The 18994-nt window shown below is 41.7% G+C and overlaps 1 long non-coding RNA gene across 1 annotated transcript in view; it reads left to right on the top strand.

Annotated features, from left to right (window-relative positions):
• LOC109117450 overlaps positions 1–18994 on the top strand; it is a 41180-nt gene that overhangs the window by 16682 nt on the left and 5504 nt on the right. Inside the window, exon 3 of the long non-coding RNA XR_002024759.1 lies at positions 5349–5433. This is a non-coding gene — a long non-coding RNA (uncharacterized LOC109117450). The remainder of the gene's footprint in view (positions 1–5348; positions 5434–18994) is intronic.

The following is an 18994-nucleotide window of genomic DNA, read 5'->3' as shown; positions in this document are numbered from 1 at the left end:
AAAAAAAAAAAAAGAAGAAGAAGAAGAAGGCTGGAGTAGATGCTTGTAGTGGTTTTCTTTTCCATCTCATTATCCCAGGACACACACACACATATACACACTTATGGTTTATTTCACTTATTACCATATGTTGCTTTGTAAAAGATCTTGAGAATCAAGTCCTGTTTGTGTGATCTATGGATGTTGTCCAATCAAATATGAAGAGTAAATTCCCCACCTCGTCCTCCTTTCCATCTACGTCCTCTTCCTCTTTGTGTACACTCCTCCTTTTGTTCTGCTCCTCTCTCTTCACCTCTGCCTCCTTTCTTTTCTGCTTCATCTTGTCTCTTTTCCCCATGTCTGACTGCTGCATCCCTGTATGGCTTTTCCATGGGTTTGCCTAGGGCGGGGTCCTGAAAGGGGCAGAGCTGAATGACCGTGGGTAACTCATTTAATATCTTCAGGCTTTCAGTTTTGTTCTTGTTTCACTTTTCACTTTCAGCTTCTCATAACTGCCTTACACATGCACATAACATGCCAACTAAGCCCAGTCTCTGCCCTTCTGACATGTAGCGCAACATGCTTAATCCTGTAAATTGGAGCTTACCCCATCCCCATGTTAGTGGCCAGCTCCTTATCTGCACTTGAAGTGCATGCTCAAAGGCCCGGTTCACAAGGGCCAAGGGCCTCCTTCAGGAAGCTTTTTTTTTTTGTACCAGGGATCAAACTCACGACCTTGTGCTTGCCAGGCAGGTGCTATGTCATTGAGCTAAATCCGGGCCCTGGAAGCCTTCTTTGATACTGGGCAGTTCAAGATTACTTTCTCATTTCAAACACTCTCAAATCCCCATTCCATTCTCCCTGTAGCTCCAAACACAGATCAGCAATAGACAAAATTATTAAATACATAAATAAATTATAAAGGCATGTCTCACTCCACAAACAAGACACAGATATCTGTAGAGCAGAAAATAGGACAGCAACACAAAGTAAGGGGCAAGCTGAAAACTACAAGTCAGCTGATCTCGCTGGGCCTGAGGGAAGGGTGCAAGTTCTGTGGGCTAAATGGGAACAGAATACCTCTCGAAAGTGGGAGACTGAATCAGACACATTGCCCGGAATGGAGAATTCCACCAAATCCCCGGCCTGTGAGGAGAAGAGGAAAGCAAACAGTGTTCAGAGCAGTGTACGAACCTTAGTGACAGGAGGAAGAAGCCTCAGTCTCAGCCTATAAAGGAGTCCGCAGCTTGTGATTCGGTCAGCTCGACTTTGATGTCCTGGACACCACCGTGAAGTAGGGCCCTGAGAGTCTTATATGAGTACTGGTTCTCATGGGAGGCACAGAAATGGCTTAGGGAAGGTCTTAGTGACTTTTCTTGTAGCCAAAACAAAATGTCCACAAGTTAAGGGAGGAAAGGTTTATTTAGCTCACACTTTGTAGAGGTTTCATAGTCAGCTGTCTCCAAGGCAAGACGGCATGGCAGGGGGCATCACAGAGGAGAAACAGCTCGTGGAAGGCAAGCAAAGCAAGCCAGGGATGACCTCAGGTTCTTCTATGAACTCAGGAGCTTGTTCTTGCCATGCAGGCCCAGCACCACTAGGCTAAATCCCCAGCCCCTCTACCCCTTATATCTTATCCAGGCTCCTTAGGGCGGGCAGCACTCACACAATCCTAGTGCCCTTGATCCTACATTGCACCATGAATCAACCCCACATGACACACTCTAGATCCAGCCACCTCTGAAAAAGCCCCAGCTACTACCACAAGAGGCTTTGGGAAGACATCCAGACACAAGCCCTAGCAGGGAGGAAGCTGTTTTAGCATTTTTTGTGTTTTTGCAACAAAATACCTGAGGTGGGAACTTATAAAAAATTTTATTTGGCTCATGATTATGAAGACTGTAAGGACTAAACAATATGGGACTAACACCTTAATAAGGGCCCTGTAGCTGCACCACAACATGGTAAAAAGCAGAGCATTACCTGCTCTGAGTGAATACTGGAGTGCATGTGCCTGCAAGGAAGCCAAAGACTGCAGAAAGGCCAGGCTCACTCTTTCATAACAAACTGCTCTCACCATAACCATTCAGATTCTCCAAGCCAAGCCAAAGGCAACGCAGCCTTCACCCCTTAGGAGAGTGATCCTGACACAGCCACCTTTCACGAGGATCCTCTACCACCTTCCCATACTGTTAAAACTGGCGATTAAGGTGTCAGCGCATGCAACTTGTGGGAACAAATCACATATAAATTGTAGTGTAAAGAAACAGCAACCTCAGAGAGGAGGCCTGGAGCTGGGGCTCAGTGGTAGGGTGCTTACTTAGCTTGGGTGAAACCTTGGACTTGATCCCCGGTGCCGCAGAACAAATACAAAAAGCAAAGCAAAAGATAAAAAATGGAGAGAAGGAAACACAGAAAAGGTTGAAACCCTTCCTCATGGTAAGACCACAATCTCCAAGTGCAAACTATATGAAGGAAGCTAATGTTCAAAAAGACAAGTGATAAGCTCATTAAATAAAAAAGTTTACTCCCAAGAAAGTGAAAATAATGCAACGAACTGAAAAGACTTCAAAACAGATGTGTTTAGACTCATCAAAGAGACAAGAGAAGCAATGATGTTTATTTAAGTCTTACAATCACTATGAAAGGAGGTGCTGTTTTGTTTGTGTAAATTAAGGACCTGAGGCTTAGACAGGTTAAACAAGAAGCTCAGTGTCTCAAGCCAGACAGAGCAGAGCCAGATTTCACGCTCAGGGCTGTGTCCAGAGCCAAGCGTTTCAGCATTGTGTGCTTGTCTGCATCGGTGACTACAGGGTAAAAGGTGTTTCCATGCCTCAAATCATCCTGAAAGGAAAAAAATAATAATAACAAAGCATATCTTTAAAATGACTTGGGTATAGATAGATTTGACCCTTACTAAGTTATGAACTAGAAAATAATAAATCTCATGGAACTCCAATTTAAAAATACTTATTGAACATCTACAACTCATCCCGCCCTCTACTCGGTGCTTTGAGGGTTGCTGGTGAGAGGTAAAAGCACTTTAAGATGTACAGTATAACTGGGGGAAAAGATCAGATAAACACTTACCGAGTATCTGTAACTTTGTCTGGTACTGATAGGTACTATGATGCTGTTGGTAATAGGGAAAAAGTGATATTTAAAGTCTAATTTGCGGGGAGGACTTGAAGTTAAGCAACAGGTTTGTGATTATATTCACCAAAATTTGCCTGCCTGAGAAAATGAATGGCTGAGCCAATAAGGCAACCAGGATTCCAGGAAAACTGTAGGCATTGGTGGCATTCAAGTAGGCTTTTGAATCATGTATATGGTTTAAATTGAGTGATCTTCAAGGAAAGAGAATTCCAGGAAGAAGGGCTAACCTCCTGCGAGGAAAGAGATGGGAAAAACTTAGCCATTTTCGGGGCTCCATGAAGATACCCTATCAGTTAGAAAAGAAAAATATCACTGAGAAGGTACAAAAATGCATTTGTGCAGATCACATTCAGACCAGATCACATTATTCCTTGTTTAGCAACCATTATTTGTTCCTATGCACCCTGATGTGAAGTGAAGAGCCATAAAATAAAGAAAAGTTTCTGTTAATTTTAATGAAATAAATTAGAATGTGTTCCAAATGGGTACCGAAATATCCAGACAATGTTCACAGATGGAAAAATATGTCAACTGAACAGCGATAATTTAATATAAATTATAAAGTATAATTTGGAGGTTAACAAATGCAGTTTGGACATAAAAACTGAAGGTTATGGGATTCTCAAACAAGGAAGAAATGATGGCTCATGATTACTCTTTGGAATGTGCATCCTATCAGTCACTTTTCCATTAATGTGACAAAGCACACTAGATAACCATGTTGGAGTGCAGAGAGATTTATTTGGCTCAGTTTTGGAGACCTTGGTCCTTGGAAAGTTGATCCTGTTGCCTTTGGGCCTGTGAGGAGATGGTGCAGCGTGCAGAGGAGAGTGCAGCAAAGCTGCTTGCCTCGAGCTGGCCAGGAAGCAAAGGAAGAGAGCAGAAGCGGCTGGGGCACCCATATTCCCTCCAAGGGCACAGCCCCGGGACCTATCTCTCCACCCGGCCACCTCTCAGAGGCTCTGCCCCATCGCAGCAGTGCCACAGGCTAGAGATCAAGCACTGTACACACAGGCATTTGGGGGCATTGGAGATAACACACTTTCTTCTTTCCTGTCCCGTTTTCACTATCTTTTTAAACTTTTGGGGCCCACAATCATCTCACACTAAAATTCCACAAGAATATAAAATGATAGCTCAGGTAAGCCAAGTGCAGACTCCACGAGAATCCTGTTGATGCACCTGGAGACAGAAGATACAGCCAACAGGACCGGGGCTTTAGCTCAGTGGTGCGGCCACCTGCCTCACAAGCGCAAGGACCCAAGTTCGATCCCTGGTACCAAAAAAGAAAGAAGATGCAGCCAATAGTCCAAAGTCTGGAAAGAGAAACATCCTTGCTCAGCTATATCTTCATGTTCAGGATCTCTAATGGGTTACTACAAGCAGGATAGCTTAAATAATTATATGTTTCGTACTTCCAGAGACCTACAAGTCTAAGATCGTGTGCTGGAATTTGTGCTTCTGTGAATGTGTGCTTTCTGGCTTGTAAATGGCCATCTTCCCCCTTTTTCTTCACATGATAGATAACAGAGAGGGAGAAAGAGAGAGCAAATTTTCATGTCCCTTCTTATAACAGAAGTAATGTCCTTCATGATCTACTTACCCTCCAATCCCCAGTCTCAGTGCTATGAACTTGGGGGTTCAGAATTTCCATACACGAATTAGAGGAAACAGCCCGTCTATGCAAAGCAAATTATCTTGGGCTCATTTAAACATAGGACATTCTTTAATCAGCCTACATATGCATCTTTGGATAAATCCATGAGCATATCTTCACCTGAACAGTAAAGACTTCCCAATCCAGTTGGTATCTAGCAGTTTGGTGTAAAGAATTTATGTTAGAAAAAAGGAATCCGTTTTTTGGCTCTAGGGATCAAACCCAGTACCTAAAGCAGGCTAAGGACAGGCTTTAACATTGAGCTACAAGTTGCATGCGTGTGTGTGTGTGTGTGTGTGTGTGTGTGTGTGTGCGCGCGCGCGTGTGCAAACATGTACATGTGATTCTGGGAAACAAATTCTAGGCCTTACCTTTACCACTGAACTATATCCTAAGGCTGCAATCAGCAGCTTGGAAACATGCTTTTTCAAGAGACTTTGCTGTGAAAATTGGTAACTGAACCATCATTGTGTGAGGTAAATCTGTACTTGGGACGGTATCGTTGATGTGGAGGTATGCTGGGGCGTTAATTCAGATCCTCTCTCCTAAAACACAGATGCCACCATCAAGAAGTGAGAGCTTCCAGCCTGTGGGCAGCCAGCATCCTTTCAACTCACCCACCATTACCATTAGACTTGAAGGTAAGCAGGCAGCCACCTCACTCCTTAGAGACAGGGTGGCTCTCTTTCTCTCTTCATACCTAAACATCGGGATATTTGGATTGCAGACCATTACACATCGTATGTTCGTGATATTTGTTGCCTTGGGAAAACTGTGTTACCTTTTCTTTGTATGGCTTCCTTGGTAAATACTTTCCGGAGGCGCTGTTGATTTTGTTAACAGAAATAGAAGAAAAATTGAGCAAGGCAGATCATTTGTTGTTACAAGAGTTGTTTGATCTTCCAGTTTGATATGTAAGCTAAGACAAATATTGACCTCACCCTTCAACTTGATACTTTTAGTATACATATGACTAACCCACTAAAGAGGAGAGATCTGCTGTGAGTGACTATTATAAATTATATTTGAATAGCTACAGGGAGAGCTGTAGTAATAACAGTTGATATTTTCCTCCTTCCTCTGTTGATTTAAACAAGGTTTGCTCACCAGAGATGTTGTTAAAATCAGTTAAAGGAAATCTCCACATAAACATGCTATTGGCTGGGAGCTTTTCAATCAACATGTTTTGAGGTTTGTTTTGGGGGAGGCATGTTGTATGCTTGCTTTTTGATTTTTTTAATTTTGTTTTACTCTTTTATTAAAATAAAGTTAGGAAAGTGAGAAAGAAAGAAGGAAGGAAATAAAGACCAAAACAAACAAGCAAGAACTATACAAGAGGTTAGGCATGATGTTAGGTGCCTCAATCCCAGCACTCTGGGAACCTGATACAGGAGGACCACAAGTTCGAGCTCAGGCTGGGCAACTTAGCAACTTAGTGAGACCCTGTCTGGAAAAAAGAAGGTGAAAGGCTGGGGATGTAGTTTCACCCAATATTGAAAAAAAGAGAGAGAATAAGAAAACAAATTCTGATATATACTGTGTTCTCCATTGCTCTTTGAAAATAATCCCACAGAATCTTCTCTTTTGACATGAAAAATCTAATTGAGAATCTTTCCCGCAAATGCTCATAACCACCTTTTGTCTTCATCAAAATGAACAGATATATTTATTATGAAGTTGAATTTCATGTTCACTGCTTACCTAAATAATAACTCAAGGAAAATGAAGGGGTTCTCAATGTTTACTGATGCCTAACCTACTATTAAGTAATTAGTTAAGTTTTCATCATTTTATTGTTAAAAATAAGGATAGTGATAATAATTGGTTATATAGGAATGTGACTCATGGGTCACTCTCTCTAAAGAAATGCTAAATAGGCTTCAAGATCTATTTAAATTCAATCTAGTTTATTCATAAATAACCATGATCGATAATTATACCCAAAAATATTTGTATCTTCATGTAAATTAGAGCTCTCAAACCTGGGATCCCTTGAGACTTGCTGGTTTTTTTTCAACCTTAGCATAGGAAAAAAATGTGACCCTGATTCATATTCACAAAGTCTCTGATTGAAGAATTCATAATAATTAATGATGGAAATCCAAACCACATATGCCTATTAATGAGTAGACAATTACATTAAAGGCTAAATAATTTTCTGCTACATATTTTCATTTTACATTTTACTGACAGGTAGCTTTTAGAAAGTTCTTTCTCAAGCCAGGAATTTAGCTCAGTGGTTCTGCCGCCTGCCTTGCAAGCACAAGGACCCAAGTTTGATCCCCAATTCCAAAAAAGAAAAAGAAACGGAAAATGCTCTCTCAAAACAATGCTGAATTTGTTTTCCGCATTTAACAGAACAAGGGGCAAAGAGTGCATGCAGCAAGTGACTTGCTCAAAGTCACAGAAGATAAATGAGGTGTGGAATTCACAGCTCAAGCTTTGGTTTTTTCCTTGGGTCTCCTCTGTTTCTTTTGATCTGTTGCTTAGGAATAGCAGTTTCTCCTTCCTCAATACTGTAGAATCTGCTGAATATGTTATTACCAATGTAGAGTTTCTAAATGAATCAAAATCTTGTTAAATCGGTTCTTTGAAATATATATATCTATGTTATCTGAGGATATCCTCAGAAGCAGTCATGATTTAAGAAATTAGAATTCTGTCACAGTTTGAAAAACAAATTATCAGAACTTATTTAGTGTCAGTTTTCTCATGGATTTCCCACTTCTGCTGAAATTTTAATGTATTTGCTGGCTTATTTTTAAGAGATAATTTCATATATTATAGCCAAGAGGAATCTGTTGCTCCTAAGAGGAAAAAGTAATGAAAGAACTTTGGAAATAATAAGAATAATAGGTGATAGTGATTGATTATGTATTAAATGCTAACATTATTTTCAAAACTTTGTATTTAATATTGGCATCTATTAGCATTCCTTCACTATAATGAAATAATTGAGGAAATTAATTTATAAAAAAGATTTATTTTAGCTAATCTTGCAGAGGTTCTTGTCTGAGATCAAGTGGCCTCAGAGCTATGGGCTCTGGCAAGTGTGGCACACGCTGGCCAGGTATTTGAAGGAGCAAACCAAGCACTTTGTCAATCAGAAGCAGATAGCAGAGTCAGAACAGTGTGCAAGACAGGCTGGATGACACTTTGGGGACTGATTCTGCAAACCAAAGCCTCATACAAACATCTATTCTATGCTGTAGATTGAAAATGCCATAAAACAGAGGCCAAGTGCATTTTTAGTATTCCATTAGATGGCAATTTTAATATCTTATGCTTTATGATATTCCAATGCTGAGGCAGGAGGATCACAAGTTCAAGGGCAGCCTGAGCCACATTAGCAAGGTCTTTTCTCAAAATTCCTGGAAGCTAACATTACCTTGATTCCAAAACCAGACAAAGATTCTGCTGAAAAATAAAACTATAGGCCATTCTCTTTAATGAATATGGATGCAAAAATCCTCAACAAGAATCTGACAAACAATGTAACAAAGTAGGCTTCATTCCAGGGATGCAAGGATGGTTCGACATATGCAAATCAATAAATTTAATATATCACATTAATAGAAGCAAGGCAAAAATCATATGATCATCTCAATAGACACAAGGAAAGCCTTTGATAAAACCAAACATCCATTCATGATAAAAGCTCTGAAGAAAATAAGTATAGGGGGGGCCTTTTATCAATCTGATAAAAGCCATTTATGACAAACCTGCTGCCAACATCATATGAAATGAGGAAAAATTGAAAGCTTTCTCTCTAAAATCAGGAATAAGACAAGGATTGCACTGTCACCATTTCTGCTCAATATAGTATTCAAAACTTTGGCAAGAGCAATTAAGCAAGGAAAAGAAAAAAGTGATACATATAGGGAAGTAAAAAGTCAAAATATCCTTATTCACAGATGACTTGATCCTTTATACAAAACTCCCAAAATATCCACTGAAACTAATAAACTCCTAAAACTCCTAAACTCCTAATAAACTCTTAAAACTAACAAACAAATTTAGCAAGGAAGCAGTATACAAAATTAACACACACAAAAAAAAAAACAGGGGTGTTCCATCATACCAATAATGAGCCCACTGACAGAAAAAATTTAAAAACCAGTACCATTCATAATACCTCCAAGAAATATTAAATATTTGTGAATTAACCTAACCAAGGAAGCAAAAGACCTTTATAATGAAAATCATAGCACTCTGAAAAAGGAGATTAAAGAAGACATCAGAAAATGGAAAGCTATCTCCTATTCCTGGATAGGTAGACCAGTATTGTATTGTAAAAATGGACATACTACTTCAATTGATCAAAATATCAACAACATTCCTCACAGAACTAAAATTCGTATGGAACCAGAATACTCAGAATAGTAAAAGCAATACTGGGCAACAAGAGCAAAGCAGGAAGAATCACAATCCCTGATTTCAAGCTACATTACGAAGCTATAATGGTAAAAATGGAGTGATGCTGGCACAAAAACAGACATACGGATGAAGGGAATAGAATACAGGAAGCAGAAACAACCACAATTATATCCAGCCATCCGGTCTTTGATAAGGGGACCAAAAAACATACCCTAGAGCAGACACAGTGAATCTCTTAAAAACTGAGTGCCAAAACTGCAATTAAACCTGAATCCTGAAGTCTTAGTGTAGAAAAAAGCAACTAACACATTAACGAATTTTGTCTTAACAGAAAAACACAATATCACTTCTCAGCATTTTGGCTAAGATCAAGTGTAAAAAAAAAACACAATAACAGAGTTTTCAATGATACAAACAGCTTTTTATTAAAAAGAAAATGTTTGTATTTGGCTTGCTTTTGCACAATCAATGTGATCTTTGTTATTGTATACATGCTGATAATTTGTCAAAACTTGGCAACTTGGCTTACACGCCAACAGAGAGGGTTCCGTGTGCCTACTCTAGCGTGTGTGTCAGGCTTACCACTACTGCTTTACAGGAAGGACAGCCTCTTCAATAAATGGTACAGAGAAAACTGGTTGTACACACAAAGAAGACTGAATCTAGATCCACTGTCTATCACAATGCACTAAACTAAAATAAAAATGGATGAAAGACCTCAATAGTAACACAGAAACACTTAATCTGATGGAAGAAAAAAATGGTAAAACTCTTAAAGACCTGGGGATAGGCAAGGATTTCCTGCATGGAACCCCAACTGCACTAGAAATAGCACCAAGAGTCAACAAACGGAATCATATCAAATTAAAAATTTCTGCATTGCAAAGGAAACAACCAATACAGTGAAGAGATGACCTACAGACTGGGGAAAAGTTTTCTCAGCTACTCCTTGGACAAAAGACTGATGTATAGAATACATAGGAACTCAAAACAATTAGATTCCCCCAAGTTAAAAGACACAACAACAAAGTGGGCTATTGAAATGGAGACACTTCTCAAAAGAAGTACAAGTGGCCAAACAATACATGAAAAAAATGTTCACCATCTCTGGAAATTAGAGAAATGCAAAGTAAAACATCACTGAGATTCCATCTTGCTGCAGAAAAAATGGCTATCATCAAGAAATCAAACAACAAATGCTGGTGAGGCTGTAGGAAAAATCGAAGTTTTCTATATTATCGATGAGAATGTAAAATAAGTTCCATTGGCATGCAGATTCTTCAAAAATCTAAAATAGAAATTCCACTTGACCCAGCTCTTCCCCTCCTTGGTATCTTCCCAGAAGAGTTAAAGACATCTTACTACAGTGATCCATCCACACCCTTCTTTACAGCAGCATGAGTCATAATAGCTAAATCTTGGAAGTGGCCTATGTCCATCGATAGATGATTGGATAGAGACAATGTGGTGTTTATATACAATGGAGGACGACCCTGCCAAAAGGAAGAAGAAATCTGGGACACGTGTGGGAAAACAGATGCAATTTGAGACCATAGTGTTAAGTGAAATAAGTCAAACACATAAGCTTAAATATCAAATGGTTTCTCTCATATGAAAAACTCAAAGTATAACTAATTTATAGTGCAAAATAAAAGATAGATAATAGAGTACAGGGAGATAGATCTTTTGCAAATGGGAAGGGGATCATGAGATGGATGGAGGAGAAGGGAGAGAGGAAGAGGAAAGAAAAAGAATTGAGATGTGTTCTGCACATGCACCAACTCCCCACAGTGAATGGAATCAATCAAAAGAGGGTGGTTTCTCCTTTGCTGTAGGTGCATCTGGGGTTAGAGTCCAGAGCTGAAATTAGGCAGTCGAAGTTCATGTTGTCAGAGAGCTAAACACCATCATTACTTCAGGAACATTAAAATGCAAATATCTTCCACACTTCAGATGGCCTCCTAGAGCAAGACAGCAGCTGGGCTTAGGCCCTAAGGCTGAGTATCAGTGTGCACCCCAGAAGGAAAAGAGCAAGGAGAGAGAACATGTCTTCCCTCCCTTTCAGCTGAGGTCAGATCATCCAGACTCACCCTCTCAGCTGAGCCAGTTCCCTTTACAGAAGGTGTACAGAATCACTATTTCTGTTTCAATCTCATTAGCTAACCCACTGGCAAAGAATTCTGGGAAGTTTTTGTAGTCAGCAGGATTGGGCAAGGGAAAACATTAAATACAGGCCACATAACTTATACGGTTATTTTGTGGTAATTTACCCAAAGAGTCAAATGCAAAGGAGTGCAAGAGATTAACCACACACAAGAAGCCCAAAACATTCAGCTGAGGGCCTAGATCCCAGCAGTTTCCCACACAAGTCCAGCTAAAGGCTTAGACTCCAAGGCCATGTCCTCCTCGAGTTCAGCCTGTGGCCCAGAGCCCACGGCAAGGCGTCATGCTTGTCCTCATTGAGGATCTGCACCTGGAAGGCCCAAAGGCCAGTGATGAAAGCCAGAAAATCTACACTGGTGAGATGAAGGATCTGTGCCGCCAGGCTGAGGGATCCACACTGGAGCCAGGAAGTGACGCTCACGGTAAAAATCAGAGCTCCCCTGATGAAAGCAGCAGCCATTCCCGGCAACAGCGAGGCCCCCAACTCCTCCTGCAGCCTGGTTTACATCAGGAAATCCATCCACAGCAAGCTTCTCCTAGAAAATCCACAGGCCAGCGTCTTCCTCCCCAGTTCTGTTTTTATTGCTGTCGGTAACCGTCTTCAGGTGGATCCTCCACACCCGCACCACACTGATTCGGTTCATCTGGGTGTTTCAAGTTGACCGTTAGTCAATCCACTACAGAACTGTGCTGTGCTAACAAGACCTTTGCTGCCTTAATACTGGCTTAGTACAGTGCTGTGAGGAGAACGACAAAATGCAGATTGCAAAGCAACCGTCACTGACTGCCATGGACCACCTCTTTCCCTTTCCAGTCTTTCATGCGCTGTTTCATTCTGTTATCAAAATTTCCTGACCTATTTTTTATTCTCAGCCCTTTTCCTTCAGTTTCATTTGTTTTTGGTTTTGGTTTCAGTTTTAGTTTTTGTTTTTGTTTTGAGACAGAGTCTTGCTGTGTAGCTCAACTTGGCCTTGAACTCATGTAATCCAGGCTGGCCTTGAATTCATAGCGATCCTCCTGCCTCAGCCTCCCCAGTCCTGGGATTACAGATGCGTGCCACCATGCCCATGGCTAGTTAGTATTTTGTTTTGTTTTGCTGCTAACATGTCAGTGAATGGGAGGGCTTAATATGTACTATAGAACTATTACTTCAGTCATGAACGTTTAATGGGACCATTTCAGGTACGTGTGGTAATCTGAAGATAAAAGGGGGCAAAAGATGCTACCAATTACTCAGATTGTCAGTGCTGAGCCAGGGATGTATCTCAGTGGTGCAGCCCCTGCCTGGCAAGTACAAGGTGCTGAGTTTGATGCCTGGTACCAGCAAAAAAAAATTGTCAGTTCTTGGACTTTGTGGACGTGGAAGATTTTAACATCTCTCTGGCACCTTAGGGACTCTGAAAGGTCACACATGAAGAGGGAGGCCAAAGGTGGATATCTTCGCCTTTCTTTTTTTTTTATTAAGTTTATTGGTACATTTTAGGTATACAACGTAATGACATTCGTCTTTGGGAATTTGCATCTTTACATGATGTATCTTGGTTCTTATTTTTCCCCATACCCCTCCCCTCCCTTCAACCCCCCCACCCCTCCCTATTTACACAGACTTTGTTTCCTTTTTTCCTTTTCTCATATTTTTTCCTTTCCCTTCTTTCCTTTTCTTCTCATTTCTTATTAAGTCCTCAATCCCTTAGGAGAGATGGGCCAATGAATCTGTCACCAACATAGGACATAATCTATCTCCTCTTGGGATCCTTGCCTTTTACCATTAACAAACTCAACAGTTGACACATCCATTCTCCGTCTGATCTGAATTCCGGCCAGAAGACAGATGGGGCAAGGCTGAGGGCTTGTGGCCAAATTAGCCAGCAATACTTAAAGATCTGAGCTTTTTTGTTTGTTTTTCTTCCATAGCTTGTCTCCCCAAGTCCGTAACATTAGTCTGAGGGGACTATCAGGGGGTAATTTGTTTCCTGAGCCCCTTAGTTCCCTAACCTGTTCTACCTGGTGGAGACATTTATTTCTTATTCCGTTTGTCCAAAGCCTGAGGCTCAGTCTCCAATGTGAGCTGAGATGTCTTGCCACTGGTTACTTTCTTTTTCACCCAAAATTTCTGGTCACACTCAAGACCCTCCCAACATCACCTCAGGTTTCTGGGCTCACCAAAGACTGTCCTGATCTCAATCAAGATTATTTAGACCCTTGCTGAGGTCACCCTGGGACAGAAACAACAACCATTAAACCAATGATCCCATTAAACCGCCAAAGCAGTAGTCAGTCGCCCCCATGACTTGCTACATCACTGCGGTCCTCTTTGCCTCCCTATGGGCCCTTCCTGCATTGTCAAGAAATCTTTATTGGGTCTTCTGTCCCCAGCTATGGGTTCTCCTCCCAGAGGCCACCACAACAGGGCCATGGTTCACGTCTCCTCTCAGTGAAAGTTTTCTTGCCCTAATGGGCTGGGCTTCCACACTGGGCATCAATAATTGTTAGAAATGAGCCTCCAGACTCGAATTGTTGGTGCCAGAAAGAATGCACTCTGACAGCAAGGGGACTCAACAAGGCGAAGTTTAAAGTTTGCTTCTGCCAAAGCGCACTCAGACATGAGGCAGCAGCCACACTGAGTGGAAGGGAACTGGGATTTTAAGTCTTGATGTATGGGAAGCAGCTGACCCTTTTCCCCATTGGCTGGTTTAAGGGTTCCCTCCACCCTCAGGTTCAATAGCTGGGGCTTGCAAATGAAACCAACAAAAATACATAAACTGAAGAAAATATTTATTTTCCTGTACCTGGGGGCTTTACAGAAAAGAGGTGAAAATGTTACTAATAAATGCGTAGGCGCAGAAGTTATATGCCATTTTAAGGAGACCGATAAATTGTGAAAGACAGAGGAAAAAAAGTTTGGGTTAGTGGGAGTGGTAAACGGTGGAAAGTACTTTGTTCACAAGCCTTGTGGAGGGTAAGGTCTATCCTGGTAAGGTCTGTTTATGCAGCCTCATCTGCGTGCAGGTTTTCTTTCACCGGTGCTAAGGGTTATGCTCTTCCTCCTGGTTTGGGGGCAAGGGAGACCTTCACAAAAGAAAATGTATGCTCTGTTTTGGGATTTTAAAAATGGAGGGCAGAAAGTGTCTCCTGTGTCTGCTATTTCTACATTTCCTCAGCTCAAAATAATCTTTCCATCAAAGTGCTTTATTTTGGGGGGTATATCCTGACTCCCCTTATAGTCAAACTTTGGAGAACATAGAAAGTAGGTTTCAGAAATCGCAACATCAAGAGCATTTAGATTCATGCCTTCCTTTTTTCCTCCAGCTGTGTTTGCTAGAGATTCGAATTTGTGGGAAGGAGAGTCTGGTTGACTCTTGCTGTGGCATTGTCAGCCTTGTAGCATCTGGAGTAGCAAGGCCTTCTGATTGGCAACCCCCCAGGGCCACAGGAACAAGACGGTAAAAATGCCCCAAAGAAAGAAACATGCCAGATGCAAACAACAGACGTCCACTACAGTAAATTACAGTTTTATAGGAAATGTGGTTTATCAGAATTAACTGTTGAACCTAAATGAGGAGAAATACATTAAAATTCCCATGTGTGTGCCAGAATATATAGGGCCGGATTATGGACCGGCCAACTGCTGACATAAATATCACCTGTAGTCAAGTAGGACCAAGTACGTCGCAGAGGGGAAAGCTTAAGTATTGTATGGTTTCTCTTATAAATAAAGAGCAAATCCAAATTACAAATAAAGAGCAAAATAAAAGATAGATAATAGGAAATAGGGAGACAGATCTTTCTCAAATGTCAAAGGGATCAAGAGAGAGAAGGCGGGGCAGGGGAGGAGGGACTGGGGATTAAAAGAGGAGGTAAGACATGTTACGTACATGTACCAGCCGCACACAAAGAATATAAACATTATACCATGAAAACATGTAATGATAAAAAAAAATCTCAAACATTTTGAATGAAGGTAAAGCCAAGTACCACTGACAAACAGCTATGCTGTATTATCCCAAACATCTAGCAAATTCCTTTGGCCTTTCCTTCAAATAACTATAGCTGTTTTACTGGGAGAAACTAACTGATACCAAGAAAGATTAAATTAATTCTGGAGGGCATAGAATGCCAGTGTAGTTTGCTGATGGTGATGATGGGCCAACTCACTGAGCAGTAATTGAAAGGAAGATTCCCATTGGGGATCATTTCAGAGATTATCGTACAACCAAACATTTGAGTAGACTGTCTAATGGGTCTTTATTGCCTTCTGATCTATTTCCCGATTTGGCATGGGCTAGGGTGGCTGACTGAGCCTGTATAATAAGGGCTAGTGAGAAATGAACCATTGCATTGTGGACACTCATCCATTCCGAGCCATATTATTGGACACCTCAGGCCCGTGCACATGGCAGGCATGTTCAGTTAGTGTAGGCATTTTATATTTTTATGTGATAGTCACACATGGCCACAAAAAGAGATGGAGGGGAGGATTAAGAATATCTATCTCAGGCCCTATGGAGATATAATAAGCCTGGCTGGGACACATGGAAAAACAACAGAGTGATCAGGAGGTAGCAGACAAGTCAGAGTGGAGAGCACAAGGCCAGACCTTTCTTAGGGGTTATGCAGCAAAGGCTAAGTGGCGCAAGCAGAACAGACAGGAATTTGTCAGGCTGTAACCTACAGGAGCGTCCCCTTGTTGTCTGGCTCTGGCCTCAGGATGATGCGGCAAAAGAATATCACCTCTTGTGGTTGATGGGCAAGATAAACAGATATGCTTCTGGGCTGTGGGCTTTCACAAGGAGTACTCTAGGTTGGACTCTTGGCTGTTCCTAGGAACTGGCCAAGTTGAACTCAAAACACCCAACAGTTCCTGGGGCGCCTGTGGCAAATCTGAATGTTATGAAGCTCGTGGCAAGTCCTGACAGGAGCATCACTAAGAAGACTAAAGATTATAGAGAGATGTGGTACTCCTTAAAGTAAATAACTACTCTTCCCTGAGAAGCAGCTCCTGTCTTGTTCTCAAGGATAGATCGAAATGCACGAGCTGGATGCCTTCCGATATGGCCAGCTTCAAGTCAGGCCTTCAGTCAGGAGCATCAGAAGCAGTTCTAGGATTCAGCCTGAGTAGGCTTTGGAGAAGACGCAACTACGTGGCTCAGACCGCTCCCCATCTGCCTTTCCCTCCCCCTAAGTCGTGAGTGTGTGGGGAGCTCCCTGCGACTGGATATTTTGGAAAAACTTAATTTGATCCTGTTCATAGATGTTCCTACTTGACTTGCCACTCTCCTCAAGAAGTGGGCAATTAAAGCATTTCTGTGTGAAACAGTGAGGAAGGGAAATTTTCGTAGCAGGCACAACTTTGGTCAGTATGTCTCTGTACTAGTCAGCTCTCTGTTGCCATACAGAGAGAAAAGTGCTATTTTAGCGCATAGTTTTGGGGATTCTGGTTCGCTTTGCTTCACGGCCAACAGTGAGGCGATATTTCAGGGAAAAGAGCATGGCAAAGCAAAACTTCTGTCCTCGGGACCAGGAATGAAACGAAGTGAGGACAACAGCAGGGTCCCACAGTCCCCTTCAAGGGCAAGTTCCCTGGAAGTTCCCTGGAGACCTCCCAGGGAGCCACGTCTCTCAAAGTCTCAGCACCTCTTAAATGCACTAACCCTGGGGAACAAGCCCTTAATAGATGACTTTGGGAGGCTTTCTAGATCCTGATATAGCCAACCGCCAACTTGGCCTGGAAGGGGAAATTATCTGAAGTCATACATTTCTGTGCCAACTTCTGCACCATGGTTCTGACCAGACGACCAGAGGTTGGAAAAGAGCAAGACTGGAAGATTTGGACAGAAAGACCTGGAGAAGCTCAGACCTTTTTGGAATGGGCCCAGTGTGTGAGAATCTTTATTCTCACTTAAAGGGTAGATGTTTTACTCCCATACCTGTTGCTATAACCGAATACCAAGACTGATAGTCCATTAACACAATACCTGTTAATCTGTGGGTGAATTGATGCTGGGTGAGGGCAGAGGCCCATGACTCAGTCAAAGCCCCACCTCCAAATATTAACATGTGAATTTGGGCTTTAAGTTTCCGACACAGAAAATTAGACAACACATAGAAACCATAGCTGTGGGAGAGACCTTGTCTGGAAATTCCCTGGCTATAGGATAAAGCATATTCTCACTCAAGGTCCAAAGGAGAGCCAGGCACACCTGTCATGCCAAAGTTCTGGGAGCCTGAGGCAGAAGAATAGCACATCCAAGTCCGGTCTGGGGAACGGAGCAATTTGGCAAGACTCTGTCTCAAAAAACAATGGTGGACTGGGGATGTGGTCAGTAAGAAAGCCCTGGGTTCAATCTCCAATACTTCAAAAAATGCAGAGAGTGGGCAGGCAGAGGAGGATCTTGACCTCAGGGCAGGGCAAAGAGATGGAGGCAACAATCAATGAATGCATGTGAATAGAGGCGCTTCCACCAGAGTGCAAGGGAGGAAAGAGGGAGAATCTGCCTTGTGAAGCACAATGAAGCACAGGAGACATTTTGTTCAACAAGAGACTTATATTGGAGGTTTTGCCAAAGTTAACAGAGAGATCAGCACGGTGGGTTTGTGTCTGAGGAACTCCTGGGTCTAATACAAGACTACTAGAGGAAAAGGTGTTTAACAATCGGAACTTCAGGTGGGACGAGAACTCTGATCTCTATAGAAGGACTTAGCAGTTGAGAGCCAGGACTCCGGGGAGGGACTCCTTTCCTGGAGTTCACAGTGCCTTATAGCCATCTTCAACATCTTTCTTTTTCTCTTTTTATTTTATTGGTATGTTTTAGATGTACACAATGATAACTTCCAACCTGTACATCATAGATCTTGCTTTTTCTTTCCCTTCAATCCTTCTTCCCCTCTTTATTTACAAATGTTTTCTTTCCATTTTTCCTTCTATTCTGTTTTTCTTGTCCCTTCTTTCCTTCCCCCACCTCCCTTGTTCCCCATCTCATTTGAACATTGTCTTTCCATTTCCAAATACCCACTGTACATTTTGATCCTCATTTGCACTTTTGGTTTCTCACATCAGAAAAACCATTTGATATTTCAACATGCATGTCCAATATGTTTCACTTATGAGTATGGTCTCAAGGTGCATCCATCTAGTTAGAAATGTCTCAAGGTTGTCTTGTCCTTCTTTATGGCAGAGTAGTACTATGCTGTATAAAAAAAATCTTCTTTATTCATCATTTGGACATTTGGGTTGTTTCCAAGATTTAACTATTACAAACTGTGAGCTGGGCATGGTGGCACACACCTGTAATCCCAGCCCTCGGGACGCTGAGGCAGGAGGATCACTGTAAGTTCGAGACCAGCCTGGGCTACATAGTGAGTTCCAGGTCAGTCTCAACTACATGGTGAGACCTTGTCTCAAAAAACCAAAAAACAAACAAACAAACAAAACAAAACTATTACAAACTGTGCCATTAGAAACATGGGTGTGACTATATCACTGTGATTATTTGAATTCTTTTGGGAAGATACCAAGAAGGAGCATAGCAGGATCAAGTGAAACCTCTAGGTTTAGTTTTTTGAGGAATCTCCACGCTGATACCACAATGGTTGCACCAGTCTGCACCCCCACCAACAGTGGAGAAGGGTTCCTTTTCCCCCACAGCCTACCAGCATTTGTTA

Source organism: Fukomys damarensis, unplaced genomic scaffold, assembly GCF_012274545.1.
Source record: "Fukomys damarensis isolate Sample0158 unplaced genomic scaffold, DMR_v1.0_HiC HiC_scaffold_4, whole genome shotgun sequence".
Classification (NCBI taxonomy): Eukaryota; Metazoa; Chordata; class Mammalia; order Rodentia; family Bathyergidae; genus Fukomys; species Fukomys damarensis.
This window is presented reverse-complemented; position numbering and strand designations above follow the sequence as displayed.